General features: G+C 37.0%; 1 pseudogene; it reads right to left on the bottom strand.

The window, feature by feature from the left end:
* LOC107752566 (collagen alpha-5(IV) chain-like) overlaps positions 1-10248 on the bottom strand; it is a 13153-nt pseudogene extending 2905 nt beyond the window's left edge.
* Between the last annotated feature and the right edge of the window lie 6639 nt (positions 10249-16887).

Raw genomic sequence — 16887 nt, 5'->3', positions numbered from 1 at the left:
CACACACACAGACACACACACACACACACACACACACACACACACACACGCGCACTAAAAATCAGCAAGTAACACTGAATTGACACACTAAATTTTGAAGTAGAAAGAATGAAACAGTATTTTCTTGTAAGGAGTACTTCAATAATCTTTGTTCATAATTTTTTACAGTGTTTTTCAGTATATTTCTATTTTATATAAGGTTTTCATCTAATGTTTATATTTTAATTAATTTCAATGATCAAAAATGATTTTGGATTTAGTTAACAATAACAACTCTGGTAAGAATTGGAGACATTTCATGATCTTATAAAAATAAACACCCTGCTGTTAAATTGAGTTGTACCTTTCAGACCCCCACCGCCATTAGGTCCATGATCACCAACGTCACCAACTGGGCCAGGTGCACCATGAGCACCAGTAGGACCACGAGGAAGGGGATAAGGAGTAGCAGGACGTTTGACAGCCCCAGTCTCTCCTTTTGGCCCTACAAATACAAAGGGAGAAAGAAATTGAAAGTGAGGGCATAAATCATAACTTTACTGATTCATAAGACGGCCAGTTTGATGATCTGAAGGCTCCAATGACCTGGGTCCCCTTTGTCTCCTTTTGCACCACAAAGTCCTGGGGGTCCACAATCTCCTTCAGTGCCAGAAGGTCCCGGAAGGCCCATAAGTCCACATTGTCCTCCTTCACCTGTGGAAAAATAATAATAGAACAACCTGAATGACAAACTGTGAATGTAAAGTGGCCCCAAAATATTTTGGATTCATAAGCTAATCTTTTAATGAAAGCTATTTCCTTTTACCTTTTGGACCTTCTAGGCCGTCAGACCCTGGGAGGCCACTGGGCCCACTGATTCCTTTTTCTCCTTTATACCCTGGTGACCCAGGACCACCTGGTTCACCAAAATCACCACTCACTGTGAACACACTGCCTGCCTCTCCTTTCTCTCCCTTGGGCCCTGGAACAGCAAAACATACACCATGCACAAAACATAATTCTATGCATAAACATAGCCTACATATGCACATTACAGCTTGTCTTCCTGATTTGTAGCAGTGCTATCCAACTTAGACCTCAAATTCTATTTGTGCGCATCATTTGTGCTTCCAAATGACCACACACACCTGGAGCTCCATCTGGCCCAGCGTAACCCCGTTCTCCACTAGGTCCAGGTTTAGGAATCTTACATTCTTCACCACGAAAGCCTGCAGGACCCATTGGACCAGGGTCTCCTATATAAAAAAAGAGAAAGTGGATGACAGTGTGGATTAAAGTAGATCATAAACAGTGTGATTATGCTGCCTGATATTATTTACAATTCTGCTTGTTAAAATATTGAAATTAGCCAACAGTAATATATAAACAAAGTGCACTACCGTTCAAAAACCTTTGGTTGGTACACATTTTTAAATGTTATGCTTACCAAGGCTACATTTATTTGATTAAATATACAGTAATAACATTAATATTATGAAATATTATTTTTATTTACAATTTTCTATTTGAAAATACTTTAAAATGTCATTTGTTGTTGGGATGCAAAACTGTATTTTCAACAGCCATTACTCCAGTCTTCAGTGTCACATGCTGATTTGCATATATTTCATAACATTATTACACATTATTATTAAACAATAGTATCAATGTTGAAAAGAGTTGTGCTGCTTAATATTTTTGTTGAAACTGTGATAGATAAACTTTTTAAGTTTTTTTTTTTTACTAAAATCTTAGGTAAATGTCTTTAGTGTCACTAGACATTTAGCAATTTAATGTATCCTTGCTGAATAAAAGAAACTTCTTAAAAAAAAACAACTGTTGAACCGCATTTTTATGAAACCTTAAGGGAAGCCTCCTGTACAATCATTCAGCAACTGTCACTATGAGAGGTTATGAATAGGTTGAATAGAATTATGAGTTATGTACCTTGGCCCCCAAACTGTCCGTTTGGACCTCGAACACCTGTTTGTGACGGACCTTGCAAACCTGGGTCTCCTGGAGTGCCCTTGTCTCCAGTTGGTCCTATAAAGCCCCTATCGCCGCTTAAATCCTCTCCTGAAGAACAACGAAAGAGAGGGAATGACAGGGATTTTTTAATCTGGCAATATCAAAAACTTCTGACAGCACAAACAACCTTGATATCTCACCCCGATATCCCATTTCACCCTTGTCCCCCTTCAGGCCGTCAAGTCCATGGAGCCCGGGGGGCCCCGGAGATCCTGAAAGTGAAATAATATTAGTTTAAAATGTATACATGATTGTCCCAGTTTTGAAATTAGTGGCAGTTTGTTTGTACACAGCATAAGTAGCCTAACCTCTAAGACCACCGCATCCTTGGTTTCCTTTAGGGCCCGGTTGACCTGGAGGCCCCAGAGGACCTTCTAGACCATGTCTTCCATACGGACCGGGGGGCCCAACCACTCCTGAATACCAGAAGGCACATTAATATGGATTTAAGAAGATGTGCAGTGACAGATGTGTGTATCTGCTAATTCAGAGCCTGATCTATTTTACCTGGACGTCCAGTCAGGCCATTGTTCCCAGGTGGTCCAGGTGGACCAGAGTTTCCCCTAGGCCCTTGTGGGCCAGGGTCACCATAGTCTCCTTTGTCACCAGGGGGAGCTATTGGGGAGAAAGATAATGTTTTTACAGCTCCATAATTTTTTCCAATGCATTTCTGTACTACAGAAATACATATTATAGTACAAGAACGAAAGAGGACAGTAGGTTGAACGTTACCTGACACGCCTGTGTATCCACGTGGCCCTCTCTCACCTGTTGGTCCTGGCCCACCAGTAGATTCACCTTTGTCACCTATACAAGACAGTACAAGGAGGTTTTGCAATTAATATAACTTCATATGTACACGTACACCTTTCAAAGGTTTGGAGCCAGAATGGTATTGTTTTGTTTTTTAAAGAAACTGATACTTTTATTCAACAAGGATGCATCTAATTGATCAAAAGTGACAGTTAACACCAACTGATTATAAGATTATATTTCAAATAAATTCTATTCTTTTAAACTTTCTATTCATCAAAGGATCCTGAAAATTTTTCACAGTTTACACAAAAATATTAAAGCACAACTGTTTTTAACATTAATGATAAGAAATGTTTCTTGAGCATATTAGAATGATTTCTGAAAGATCATGTGACACTAAAGACTGGAGTAATGATGCTGAAAATTCAAGCTTTGCCATCAAGCAAATAACTGACATTTTAAAATATATTAGAAAACACTTATTTTAAATTTGAATAATATTTAACAATATTAGCTCTTTTCATGTATTTTCGATCAAATAAATTCAGCCATGGTGAGCATAAAAGACCTCTTTCAAAAACAAACAAAAAAACTTACTGATTCCAAACTTTTGAAGGGTTGTGTTGGTTTGAGTATGCAAAGTTTCAAGCATTGTATTTTACCTTTAGGACCATCAAACCCAGGGAAACCAGGGGTTCCTGGCAGACCAGACATTCCAGGATCACCCTACAAAGAAACAAGCATTAATGCCTATGATTTACATATAGTTACAGTTAATTTTTCATTAGTCCTGTTTATGTAAGCTATCTATATCTATCAGGACAATCAAACCAACAACAAAATTAAAATAATTTGGCAAGAATTAAATAATAAGATTCATATTCAAAAAAGAACTTCCACTCACTGGATCACCATTATCCCCTGGGAATCCTACAATTCCCTTTGGCCCACGTTGCCCACGTGCACCAGGCTCGCCGGACAACCCAGGAACGCCTGGCGGTCCACGCTGGCCACTTTCAAACCCTGGAGGTCCATTATGTCCAGGATACCCTGGTTGTCCAGGCGGCCCTGGGTCACCCTTATTACCTGCAAGTAAACCACATGATGCGGTGAAGTTTTTTTTTTAAAGGTTAAAAACCAATACAGGATTTGAGTATTTGTTACAGATTTACCCCTTTCTCCAAAGACCCCATTCTCCCCATTAAGTCCAGGTGGCCCTAGCTGGCCTTTCACAGGCACTGAAATCATGTCTCCCGGAGGTCCTGGAGGCCCAATGTATCCTTTAAAAAACAGAAAACATATAAGAACATGTGTATTTGATTCATTTAACTGCCATCATTACATTAGACCTGACCTAAAGCATGACAATATGTTATATCACAATGTTTTAAAGTACCTTTCTGGCCCTTGGCTCCGTTTACCCCTGGGCAAGCTGGATATCCATTGAGACCCCTAAAGCCTTTCGGTCCAGGAGCCCCTAAAGGGCCAGTCTTCCCTATGTTGCCAGGATAGCCATCTTGACCAGGAAATCCAGGCAAACCTGAGTTGCAATACCACATGACAAATGAGAATCTGACAGCCACTGACAGCCTTTTTGTATTTATCTCTAAATATCTATATAACATATATTTAAATGTAAATTTGATAAAACACACTTCAAAAAATAAATAAATTTCAGTGTTGAATCTAATGTCTACATTAATTCAGTATATCTTATCTTTTTTAATTAACTATTAATATTAACACCATAATAATGGCACTTAATGTAAACATTATTTTTATTAATAATAATTTATAAGTATTAACAAATTAATGTTTTTATTCAGCAAGAATGCATCAACTTTCTATTCATTAAACAATCCCCTCTCCCCGCCCCATATTCAGCAACTGTTTTCAACTTTGATAACAATGCGAAATATTTCTTGACCTGAAAATCAGCATATTAGAATGATTTATGAAGGATCATGTGACACTGAAGACTGTAGTCATGGCTGCTAAAAATTTAGCATTGCTTTACAGGAATAAATTACATTATTATGTAAATTATAATTTAAAACAGTTTTTTTCATTGTAATAATATTTCACAATATTACTGTATTTTGTATTATATAAAAGCGACCTTGGTGAACAATGAGCATAAGAGACTTCTTTCAAAATGGTAGTGTATACACTGTAAAGCTACCATTAACGGTAACATCCATCTTAACTGTAAATATGTTCCAGTTAATCAAAATGTTGCAAACCACAGTTAGCGATTTGTTTAAATGTCACATGTCACACTCTTTACCCTTTGGTCCAGGGCCTCCAGGGTTTCCACTGTCCCCTTTGAGTCCTGAAGGTCCCTGAAGGCCTGCGCGTCCCTGATAGCCTGGGGTACCAGGCTTACCACGTTCTCCTTTGGCTCCAATGCTTGGAGATCCCGCCCCCCCAGGTGGTCCTTTCTCTCCAGGGCAGCCTAACACAGAAAAGTGACAGTAGTTTCCATTACCCTTCAAATTGCGCAAATTGAAATTGCGAATTGAAAATATGCCTAATGAAAATGCGTCAATTTTGCAAAAACGCCCATATATCGCAAAAATGTTTTTACGCTCGCATGAGGTGGTTTTTCAGGCAATGCGAAAAAGGAATAATTCGCAAAACTGCAATGGAAACGTTTTTTTCCGCATTTGCAGGTCACATGGCGTATGTAAAAAGTCATATGATCATTCTTCAACAATGCTTGTGATTATTCCAGCCGCGCCACGCACGTTTCTGAAGCAGCTCTTTGTGCTGCTTCTGTAAAGATACACGCATACGCCTCCTTTGAATAAATATAGCCAAAATCCCACCAAAATCCGTTGCCACGACTTATCGCGAGAGGCAAAAGGTTACATTTTAGTCGCATAACATTGGTTAATGGAAACGGCGTCATTTCGAAAATACTTTTTTATCGACATTTATAAAATATCGCTGAAGTTTTGCGCTTGCCAGATATTATTCAAGTCTCAATGTCTCAATGTAGTACCTTGCAATCCAATTGGTCCAGGAGATCCAGGGACACCTTTAGGGCCCTGACGTCCCTGAATACCACAGGGCCCCATCTGTCCTGGGGCCCCTGTAGTAGAGTCTCCAAAAGACCCTTTCAGACCCTGGGGTCCACGATTACCAGGTGTGCCAGGTGAGCCACTAATACTGGTGCCATCTGGCCCAGTGTCACCTGGCTCTCCTAAAGATCCAACTGGACCTGCGGACGAGATGGCAGGGATATTAGATTTTTGTAATACTTTCGAACTTGACGCACTCTAGTCGAGTTGATACTGTGGGTATATCATGCGGACATAGAATAATTGATAAATGCATGTTGAATAGAATCAAAGAGGGTTTATTCAAAGATTCAGAAACATTCATAAATTGAACAGAAATGTTTTTAAATACACCAAAACCTTAAATGATATTCTCTACCTTGAAATCCTGCTAACCCACTATCGCCAGGATCTCCACTCTCTCCCTTGGGACCATCTGGTCCAATTTGTCCTTTGCATCCTGGATTTCCAAGCTGACCTATCTCACCTGGAAGAAAACATGAAGGTTTTGGTCATATACTGTATCTGATAACAATCATCAGTGCTGTGATATTTCTACTTTGAGAATTGGGTACCTTTCAATTCATATATTTGCAGTTTAAGAGAAACGCTTTTTAAAGAAATTCTAAGAGTCCAAAACAGGCTTCATTAGTTCAATACACATTTTGCAACAAAACATCAACTAAGTCTGACTAATTATTCTATGTTTGTTCTTGATAAGTAGCATACATTTGAAATTTGAGAAATTAAGATCAAATTTATTTCTCTAATTTATCTGTCAAAGTAATTACCATTCACACATTTTCCCACAGATTTTGCGACCACTAAATGTCAACCACATTGTTTTCAATTAATTTTAAAAACATCAATAAAAATATCCAAATTTGAATCTATTGGTTATATCATGTACTGAGTTATAACCACAAAAGTGCACTAATCCAAAAAATTACAAATCTATATACAATCATTTAGAGAATGATTGTATATAGAATGTCAGATCTAGAACTAAAATTGGCACCCAATAATGAGCAAAAGTAAGTAAAAATATAATCTCATTTATAAAGTAATTAACATATATAACAAAGACTTATGATTTTATTTTTTACACTTTACACTTTAAAGGTACAATACTCTTATTCAATTTAATATGAAATACTCTTTTACAATACTCAGTTCCTCTTATTCCTCTACAATACTCTTATTCCTTCAGTTGTATCATTTCTTTTTTCAACCAAACTGAGAGAACTCTCACTCTTTCATTCAGAAATTATTTCAATATATATTTACCTTTACGACCAGGCATTCCTTTAGAACCTGGGGCTCCATGTATGCCAGGTTCACAGGGCAGGGCATCACCTATCAAAAAATAAATAAAAATCAAGAAATTCTCACTGACCTCAAACATTTACACATCAACAGATTTCAACATCCTCCATTCTGATATTTGTTTTCAATAAATTGTATTTATAGTGGATAGCAAAACCTGTACCTTTCAATTCATATATTTGCAGTTTAAGAGAAACGCTTTTTAAAGAAATTCTAAGAGTCCAAAACAGGCTTCATTAGTTCAATACACATTTTGCAACAAAACATCAACTAAGTCTGACTAATTATTCTATGTTTGTTCTTGATAAGTAGCATACATTTGAAATTTGAGAAATTAAGATCAAATTTATTTCTCTAATTTATCTGTCAAAGTAATTACCATTCACACATTTTCCCACAGATTTTGCGACCACTAAATGTCAACCACATTGTTTTCAATTAATTTTAAAAACATCAATAAAAATATCCAAATTTGAATCTATTGGTTATATCATGTACTGAGTTATAACCACAAAAGTGCACTAATCCAAAAAATTGGTACCATTTAGAGAATGATTGTATATAGAATGTCAGATCTAGAACTAAAATTGGCACCCAATAATGAGCAAAAGTAAGTAAAAATATAATCTCATTTATAAAGTAATTAACATATATAACAAAGACTTATGATTTTATTTTTTACACTTTACACTTTAAAGGTACAATACTCTTATTCAATTTAATATGAAATACTCTTTTACAATACTCAGTTCCTCTTATTCCTCTACAATACTCTTATTCCTTCAGTTGTATCATTTCTTTTTTCAACCAAACTGAGAGAACTCTCACTCTTTCATTCAGAAATTATTTCAATATATATTTACCTTTACGACCAGGCATTCCTTTAGAACCTGGGGCTCCATGATATTGATTCTGCTACAGTTAATTCGAAGATATAATCTAAATATTTATTATTAATCATAACCAGTTATAATTAGTCATAAATATTTCCTTTTTTGAGTTGAAAAACCCTACATAAATAAAAATCAAGAAATTCTCACGGACCTCAAACATTTACACATCAACAGATTTCAACATCCTCCATTCTGATATTTGTTTTCAATAAATTGTATTTATAGTGGATAGCAAAACCTTACTCAGCTTACTGAATGCCTTACTTACCTTGAACGCCTTTAGGACCAGGGGGTCCCGTCTGACCTTGAGGTCCTGGTTCCCCTGGTTCTCCCCGTTGCCCAACTGACCCCATCATATTAGGGCCAGGAGGACCAGGTGGACCTCTGAGGCCTTTTACCCCAGCAGCTCCTGGACAACCCCTGTCACCCAGCGGACCAACAACACTATCTCCCTGGAAAGGAAATAAATTTTTTTTTTAGTAATTAATTAATGATTGTAAATTACTATATAAATAAATCATCCTAAATATATACACAGTATATATATACATACACACATCTATATATACATTGCTAAATGTATGGAAAGGGTCTTTAGTTATCATCTTAAACCATATGTATCAGAGCACCTAGATGTATTGCAATTTGCGTCTAAGCCACAAAGGGGGACAGAGGATGCTATGCTCACTATGGTCGATACAACTGCAAAGAGTTTATATTAGTTTAATTGAAAGTATTTTAGGGTATAATACAATGGTTTGGTTTGGGCGAATAATGTCTGTAAATAACAGTATTATAAGAATGGCAAGCAAAATAACAGAGTTTAAGCAAAAATCGATTGATCAGCTGTATAATATGGCAGTTAGGAGGAAAGCTCTGGCTATAAGTGGAGAAACAACATACCCTCTGAACTATGCCTTCGAATTGTTACCATCTGGATGCCGTTATAGGACACTGAAGGCAACTAAAGCAATATATAAACAAACCTTTGCGCCATACACAATAAGTCTGTGTAATGTATTAAGTATTGTATTGATATGTGAATTGAACTGTCATTGTTGTATGTAAGCAAGACCTAAGACTAATTGTCAGCCAAGGCTGAACAATAAAGTAACTAACTAACTAAATATATATATATATATATATATATATATATATACACACACATTTACATTTAGTCATTTAGCAGACGCTTTTATCCAAAGCGACTTACAAATGAGGACAAAAGAAGCAATCAAATCAACAAAAGAGCAATAAAAAGTAAGTGCTATGACAAGTCTCTGTTAGCCTAACGCAATACACGTAGCAAGGTTTTTTGTTTGTTTTTTAAAGAAAACAAGCAGTTAGAAAACGAAAAGAGAAATAGTGTGCAAGTGTTAGAGGGTCAGGTGTTTTTTTATTTAATTTTTTCATTATTTTCATTGTTCTTTCGAAGTGACCATTTCAATGAATCAGTGAATCAAAACACTGAATAAACTATTTGTTTGCATCATGACTCCAAAATGTTTTTAAAAAAGTCAGTTAAGTGTGTGTAATGTAAATTTCGTTAAAGAAAACTATGATGAAAAATGTTCCTTGAGCTTTTTTCCCCTGACTAAAACGAGACAATGACGAGACAACAATAAGGTCAATAAATGATAACAGTGATCTAGGGCTGTCAAAATGGCTGAATAACTAAATTCAAAATTTGTATCAAAATATTATCAATATTCAAATTATATTCGAATTTAAAAGGCATAATTTCTTTTAGGGGGAAAAAAGCTTTTGGCTTATCTCCTGAGGCCACAAGAGGGCGCATCGAGCAAAATATTACTAATGCAAGTTTCTTCTAAGCAATAAAACAACATAACTATCTTTGAAAAAAGTGCATAATGTTTAAAATAATGTTTATAAACAATATATAATTAATTACGTTGCTTAACAATTAGAAACAAAACAGCACCATGTATGTATATGTATAGTTTAATACAAATCACCAAAATACAAAATACATTTTTATTTTAAAATAAAAAGGAGACAATTTTACAATTTTGCAATATTATTGCGTACTGCTGTACTACGTAAGCTTTCATGTGTGTGGTTGCCAGATATCAAGACTTCAAATCCTCGAAACAGAGCTTCTCTGTTAAAAGGATACATTTTCTGCTCAGTGTTTTGCTAAATTTTGGCAATCTGGCAACCATGCGCACGCGCTTGATCTTCATTGCGAAAGCACCAAAGATGATCTGAAAACACCGGCAAACAAGTAAGCTGAAGTTTAGCGATCTCCGTGTGAGATATTCCGCTTAAATTAAATTTCATTCTGTGTCAATCAGCTGGTCTGTGTTCTGTCATGAGATCTCGACTATTTTGTTTATGATTGTGGTTTCTGAATAAATGTACCTACGCAACCGCTGACCAGGACATCTACAGTGTTTGGAGCATGCAGTGAAACAGAGTTATTTCCCTCCAGAACACGTCACTGTCCTGAACGCTTTCATGGCCAGGTAACGCAACAAACACAAGCGTTCACATTCATGAACTGTATTTTTCTTATTGACAGTGTGCGATGGTGTTTGATTGTTTTATGTGCAGGCCGAATAAGTCGCTGGAGCCGTGCAGCAGTGCTCGAGACCGCCTGAAATCCACCCTGCAGAAACTCACACCTGAGAGCTGAACGATTCTGAAACACTTCCATCTGATGGTTAATATTAAACTCTCATAACATGTCTTGAAACCTCATTGGTCGTCCTGCCTAGTTTCTCTTTCATCGAAGCCAATATTCAGAGCCGTCATTTCAGAAGTGAGGGGGACGGAATTATATATATATATATATATATATAAAATATAATATATTCCTGTGATGCAAAGTTAAAAAGAACTGCATTTATTCAAAATAAGAATTGTTTGTAACAATACACACTACTGTTCAAAAGTCTGGGGTCAGTATTTATTTATTTTTTTCTGTTTTTGAAAGAAATTAATATTTTTTATTCAGCAAAAAATATTTTGAAAAATTTATATTTTGAATAATATATACAAAAGAGCAAAAATAGACATACCTGAGAAACTTCAAGCACTAGCTAGGCCTATAGAAATACTAGAATAAATTGTATAAAGTAATCAAATGTACAAAAAACACTGCATAGGCTTCACAGTGTAAATTAAATATACATTTATGCTTATTAAAGTTACAAAAGTGATTCAGTCAAGAGCAATGAGATTGATTGATTAACATTAATGGCAGCAGATATACTAGGGTACTGTCACTTTAAGACCGAATGCACTGTTTACTAGGATCCTCACAAAGATTTTCACACATAAGTGTGGATTTGACTGATACATTTAGATACAAAAACAACTCCTATAATTATTTCACTCAAATGAAATAGGAAGCCTCTTACAGATGTAAACAACAAGTGACGGCTTCAACTCCAGGTCAAGCAGCTGCATACATCGAAAAGTGTAACACTCCAAAGAGAAAGGAACAATTGAAATCGCATCATATGACCCCTTTTAAGCATGCAGTAGATTATGCATAAAATTAAGTCCACTAATTATAGTGTTCTTTATTGAAACCAAACAGCAAATAAAATATGAAAATATAAAAGCATTTCTTTCCTTAACCCAACATGAAAAGGAAAATGTAACAGAGCTTCATCAAATTCCACAAAAGCCTGAAATCATTTTATTTACATATAATCTAAATTTTCCGAACAATTGAAATCGCATCATATGACCCCTTTTAAGCATGCAGTAGATTATGCATAAAATTAAGTCCACTAATTATAGTGTTCTTTATTGAAACCAAACAGCAAATAAAATATGAAAATATAAAAGCATTTCTTTCATTAACCCAACATGAAAAGGAAAATGTAACAGAGCTTCATCAAATTCCACAAAAGCCTGAAATCATTTTATTTACATATAATCTAAATTTTCCACATACATCTGATTATCACTTCCCACTCCTACAATACGACCATTATTACATGAACCTTATAAGACACTGTCATATCTGAAGTCTTTAAAAGCTCAGCTATTTATTAATTAGAAAATAAAAGAATCCATTTCTCACCTTTACCGATTTATCGTGGTGCTTAATACATGATATGGCAATATTCTTGTACAATTTCTGTATCATTAACAATTTAGCCAAATGTACACTGGAAAGGTGGCATAAGAGCGCTTCGGAAGTGGCATTTAGATGCTCAGAGGTGCCATGAATCCACTTACACAGCACTTACAGCTTTATGCGTTGATACTAGAGGCATTACATCTTTACTCAGAATTGTCAGCAGGTTCAGAGCTCGGCTGTGTAAGAGCTAAGCTTAATTGCATAGACGACACAGTTTTGCGACTGAATAGAGACCCAGTCCGAACCCAGGATAGAGCGGCTGAGTGAATGTGGATCCAGAGAGAACTGATGGAAATCTGATGGACAACACATACTCTGCATCTAAATCTTGAAGCGTGACTTTCATCATTAATTTAACTTCTGCAGGATCTTTTTGCTTGTAATTATAATTTATTGGTAGACGTGATACATAAAGTTGTAGAGGAATGTTTTGGTGTGTCATTCATTAGGGGGTATTTTATAAAGAGATTAAACCAAACCCAGCTTACTTGCTATCATCGGTTCTAGAGAACTGGTTTGAAATGGTTTCAATTCACTCCAGAATGGAGTTTACATTGGAACACAGAAAGATTGAATGGAGAAACTGAAATGTGCCCAATATGGCGGCTCTAGTAAAGGAAGTCTCGCCTTCCAAATAAAACCAACATTCTGTGGTTTTTAACCACGGTTCTTGCAGTTTGTAGCTTCTGGCTGAATTACTTCCGAGCGGTATGGGAAGGATGCTCTTCCAAATGCAGCCATAACTGGAAACTAGAGACACCAAAAATCTTTAGAAAACAAAGTTTATGATACCATTCATGTCAGATTTTATTGCGGATTCGAAATATTGAAATGTGAGTTTGGATATCATGGAGTGATTAACTGGTTCTGGAACACAGCCCTGGTGAGATCATGTTTAATTGCTACAGAAAAGGCTGTGTGTGTGTGTGTTTTTCTAGTAACTCACATTGTAGGAACTCCTGCCTGGTCTCATATTCAGGAGTCTGAATGATCTGAATGGTTTTCACTACGGACACCAAAACACATCTGCAGTTTAATTCTCATGCCAACAGGAAATGAAACCTACATATACTGCATTTTTATATTCAGTTAATGGTGGTCAGTTCGATTAATATTCACCTGTTCCAGGTGGGATGCACAAAGCTCTTTCTTCCATGTTAAATGGAAGTTGATGTCCTAAGAAACCTAACTCTATTGTGTTTGTTTTAGAAATCTTCTTGCTTCTGTTATGCACAAAAACTGTTTGGATATCAGAGACTTTAAAGATCAGAAACCCCAAACTTAATGAGATGCTCTCAAATTCAGACTTACCACACACTGTAATGGGCTAAATTACATTTATGCTTGCAACTCAGGGTCATAATTTGTTAATCAACTTTGATTGTAATAATCACATGTGTTTCTATTTCCTGTGAAACATTTTTCCAACATTCTTGTGGACCGTTCATCCCATTTGAATGAGATGTTTGTGACGTGTGCTACCTTGACGGAAGTTTCTGTCAGAAGAAGAAATGGACATGAACATGCTCTGTTGTAAGGACCCACACTCTAATAAAAAAAAACTTCTTTTTTTTTTAAAAAGGTTCTTTACTCTTACTAACAGTTCTATTTAGAACCATAACATCCCTTTGTGTTAGAGTTTAGAGCTCTTTTTTTATCTGTAAAATGTCAAAAAAACAAACTAAAAAAGTTCAAGCCTCCACATTTACCAATCATGTAATTTTTCCCCGTTTTTAACAGAACATGGAAGTGTGACCAGTCTGTTCAGCTGAGGATATTTCTTGAGTACCTATAGAGTAGTATTGCATCCTTCATATCTCTGAAGAGTCTTTAGTTTGATCAAATTTATAAAAGAAAGATACAGCTTTGATTCTCTCTGAAAACAGTCGAGCTACTGGAGGCATGTCGTGGGCGGAGCTAAAGAGTCCCAAAAAGTTTTTGCGTAGAGATCGTCTGCAAGCTGCCTGTGTCATCGACAAATAAAACTGGAACAAAAACTTACAATTATTTATTTCATTTGTTTGTCGAAATGCCGGGAACAAACAAACACATGTGCACAACTCAGTTGCTGCCCCGGAGAAGAAGAAAAAACAAAAACAAAAAAAACTGCATCCACTGTTCCCTTCACGCTGGGTTCTTTGGCAACCAAAAACACATTTCTTTGGTGACATTGTAGTTTTTGCGGTCTAAAAACAAAGACAAATCCTTCTGGAGCAAGTCCTGTGCAGCGCTGCCGACGTCTTCCCGAACCGAATGAAGCACGCTGATAGGCTGCTCTCAATCTGCTCTGGGATGAGTTTCCCAAAAGCAACTATGGTCACAAGTTCTGTCGTTACCAATAGAGTTCAGTGGAACTAACGACCACAGCTGGGAAACGCCCCTGTTTGATGTGTGCGTGCTCTTGTAGGAGAAGTTGCCCATACAAGGAATTCTGCCCTTTATGACATCATGAAGGACTAAACTTATACGAACCCTGAAAGAGTGTATTTGGCATGTGCCAACACATTCCTGTTCGTGTTTGTGCCAGTAAAGCCACAAACCTCAATTTTATAATTACGATTAATTCTGTAGTTATCACAACCACATCAAGATTAACTGTAAAAGTTGTCCAGTTCATTCCGGTTTCTCTGCTCTTGCCACTGCAGTTGATACAGTGTCATGATTTTTGTGTTTATCCACCAAACAACATCGTACAGATACAGCTCTGGTCGGTACTGCAGTAAATTTCCAGCATTTTAATCATGTTTTATCATTTTCTCTAACCTCTTTCAGATCTCACCCAACCACATTCCTAAACCCCTACAGAAAGTTCAGTGCTCTTAATACAGATAGACCGAGACGGACAGACAGATAGATAGACACACAGACGGACAGATGGACGGACGGACACAGACAGACAAACACAGACGGACAGACGATAGATAGACAGACAGACACAGACGATAGATAGACAGACAGACACGGACAGACGGATAGATAGACGGACAGACACAGATGGACAGCCGGACAGATAGACGGACGGACAGACGGACAGACACGGACGATAGATAGACGGACAGACAGACGGACAGACACAGACGGACAGACAGACACAGACGGATAGATAGACGGACAGACACAGACGGACAGATGGACAGATAGACAGACAAGGACGGACGGACAGACAGACACGGACGGACAGTCAGACACAGACGGATAGATAGACGGACAGACACAGACGGACGGCCGGACAGACAGACGGACGGACAGACACAGACGGATAGATAGACGGGCAGACACAGACGGAAGGACAGACGGATAGATAGACGGACAGACAGACGGAAATGTTTAGACACATTACAAGTGTCTGTCACTGAACAGAATGCAAACACAGGTAATCGTCTGAACAGTTTTATTTGAACAACAGACTCTGGCAAAGAGCAGGTGAGTTTCTGGTTAGCAGATCGTGACTGCGATGATACTGGCGTGAGAATGATAGTCTTATCTGTGGTGCAGGTTCTGGAGAGGAGTTGCTGAAGGGCTATAGGTAGACCGATGGTGATACACAGATGACAGAAGAAGACGACGGCTGGGACAGTTCAATGCACTGTTAAGTAATCAACAGATAAGTAGTTCCATACTGAATGACAGGACCAGACAACCATGTGTGTTTGGTGCTGGCTTATGTAGAGGAACTGATGAGGCTGATGGCAGACAGGGGGGGGGATTGTGGAGGGGGCACAGGTGGTAGCCAGAGGGGATGATGGGAAATGGAGTGTGCTGAGATGACTGGTCTCGTGACAGGCATGGTGAAAGGAGCTGGTGAACTGGTGACAGTGTCAAATATGATTTATGTAAAATATAAACCTAATTGTCTTGTCAATCCACATACATTCTATCAAAATGTATTACGTTAAAACTTGTTGCGCTCAGAGTTTGTACTGTAAAGTGATTAATGGATCCATCACTAATAAAGTTTTTCATTCAGTGTCACAGATGCAACTAATCCATAATGACAATTGCTTAAGATTATGTTCAGTTATTTGTTGCAGCCCATGTTTGTGTTTTCTTTTTTAAATCAGTCTTAAATTGAATCACACCATTAATTTAGTGAAAAAGAATAAACACCACTGGACTGGATTTTAGACTTGTGTGTGTTTTTATAGTAACTTACATTGTAGGAACTCCTTTCTGGTCTGATATTCAGGAGTCTGAACGACACGGACAGTTTTCACTACAGATACAAAAACACATCTGCAGTTTAATCTTTAAAACAACTGCAGATAGTGTAAGACAAAGAAAGGCCTATAATAACTAGATGAGCTGCATCTTGTGAGGTCATTATATACTGAATATTTTAGTTAAAAAAGGGAGGAGATTTTAACCGAATTAAAACATTTTACAAACATTGTGAAAAGCAGACTGCAACATTGAGGGATATTTTATTCAGGCTTTAAATGGTCACACATTCATTTAACATACTTTTGAATGTTTAAAAAACATCTAATGAAAATGCTAGACTTCAGTAGGGACGCATAATCTGTCTCCATTTAACAAACAAAAACCTAAGACAAACCAAGCTAACAAACAGACGGGCAAATCTTTGCAAACAACAGGCCATTTAAACATTTTTAACTGCCAAACATTTTTGTTTACGTAAATCACAGTAAAAGGATTTATGTTGGGACTCCATCAGCTCAAATAGGTTTACGAAGGTGGGGAGTCCCCCCACCTCAAATATGCTTAC

The sequence above is a fragment of the Sinocyclocheilus rhinocerous genome, unplaced genomic scaffold (genome assembly GCF_001515625.1).
Source record: "Sinocyclocheilus rhinocerous isolate Xijiao unplaced genomic scaffold, SAMN03320098_v1.1 scaffold1965, whole genome shotgun sequence".
In the NCBI taxonomy this organism is placed as follows: domain Eukaryota; kingdom Metazoa; phylum Chordata; class Actinopteri; order Cypriniformes; family Cyprinidae; genus Sinocyclocheilus; species Sinocyclocheilus rhinocerous.
This window is presented reverse-complemented; position numbering and strand designations above follow the sequence as displayed.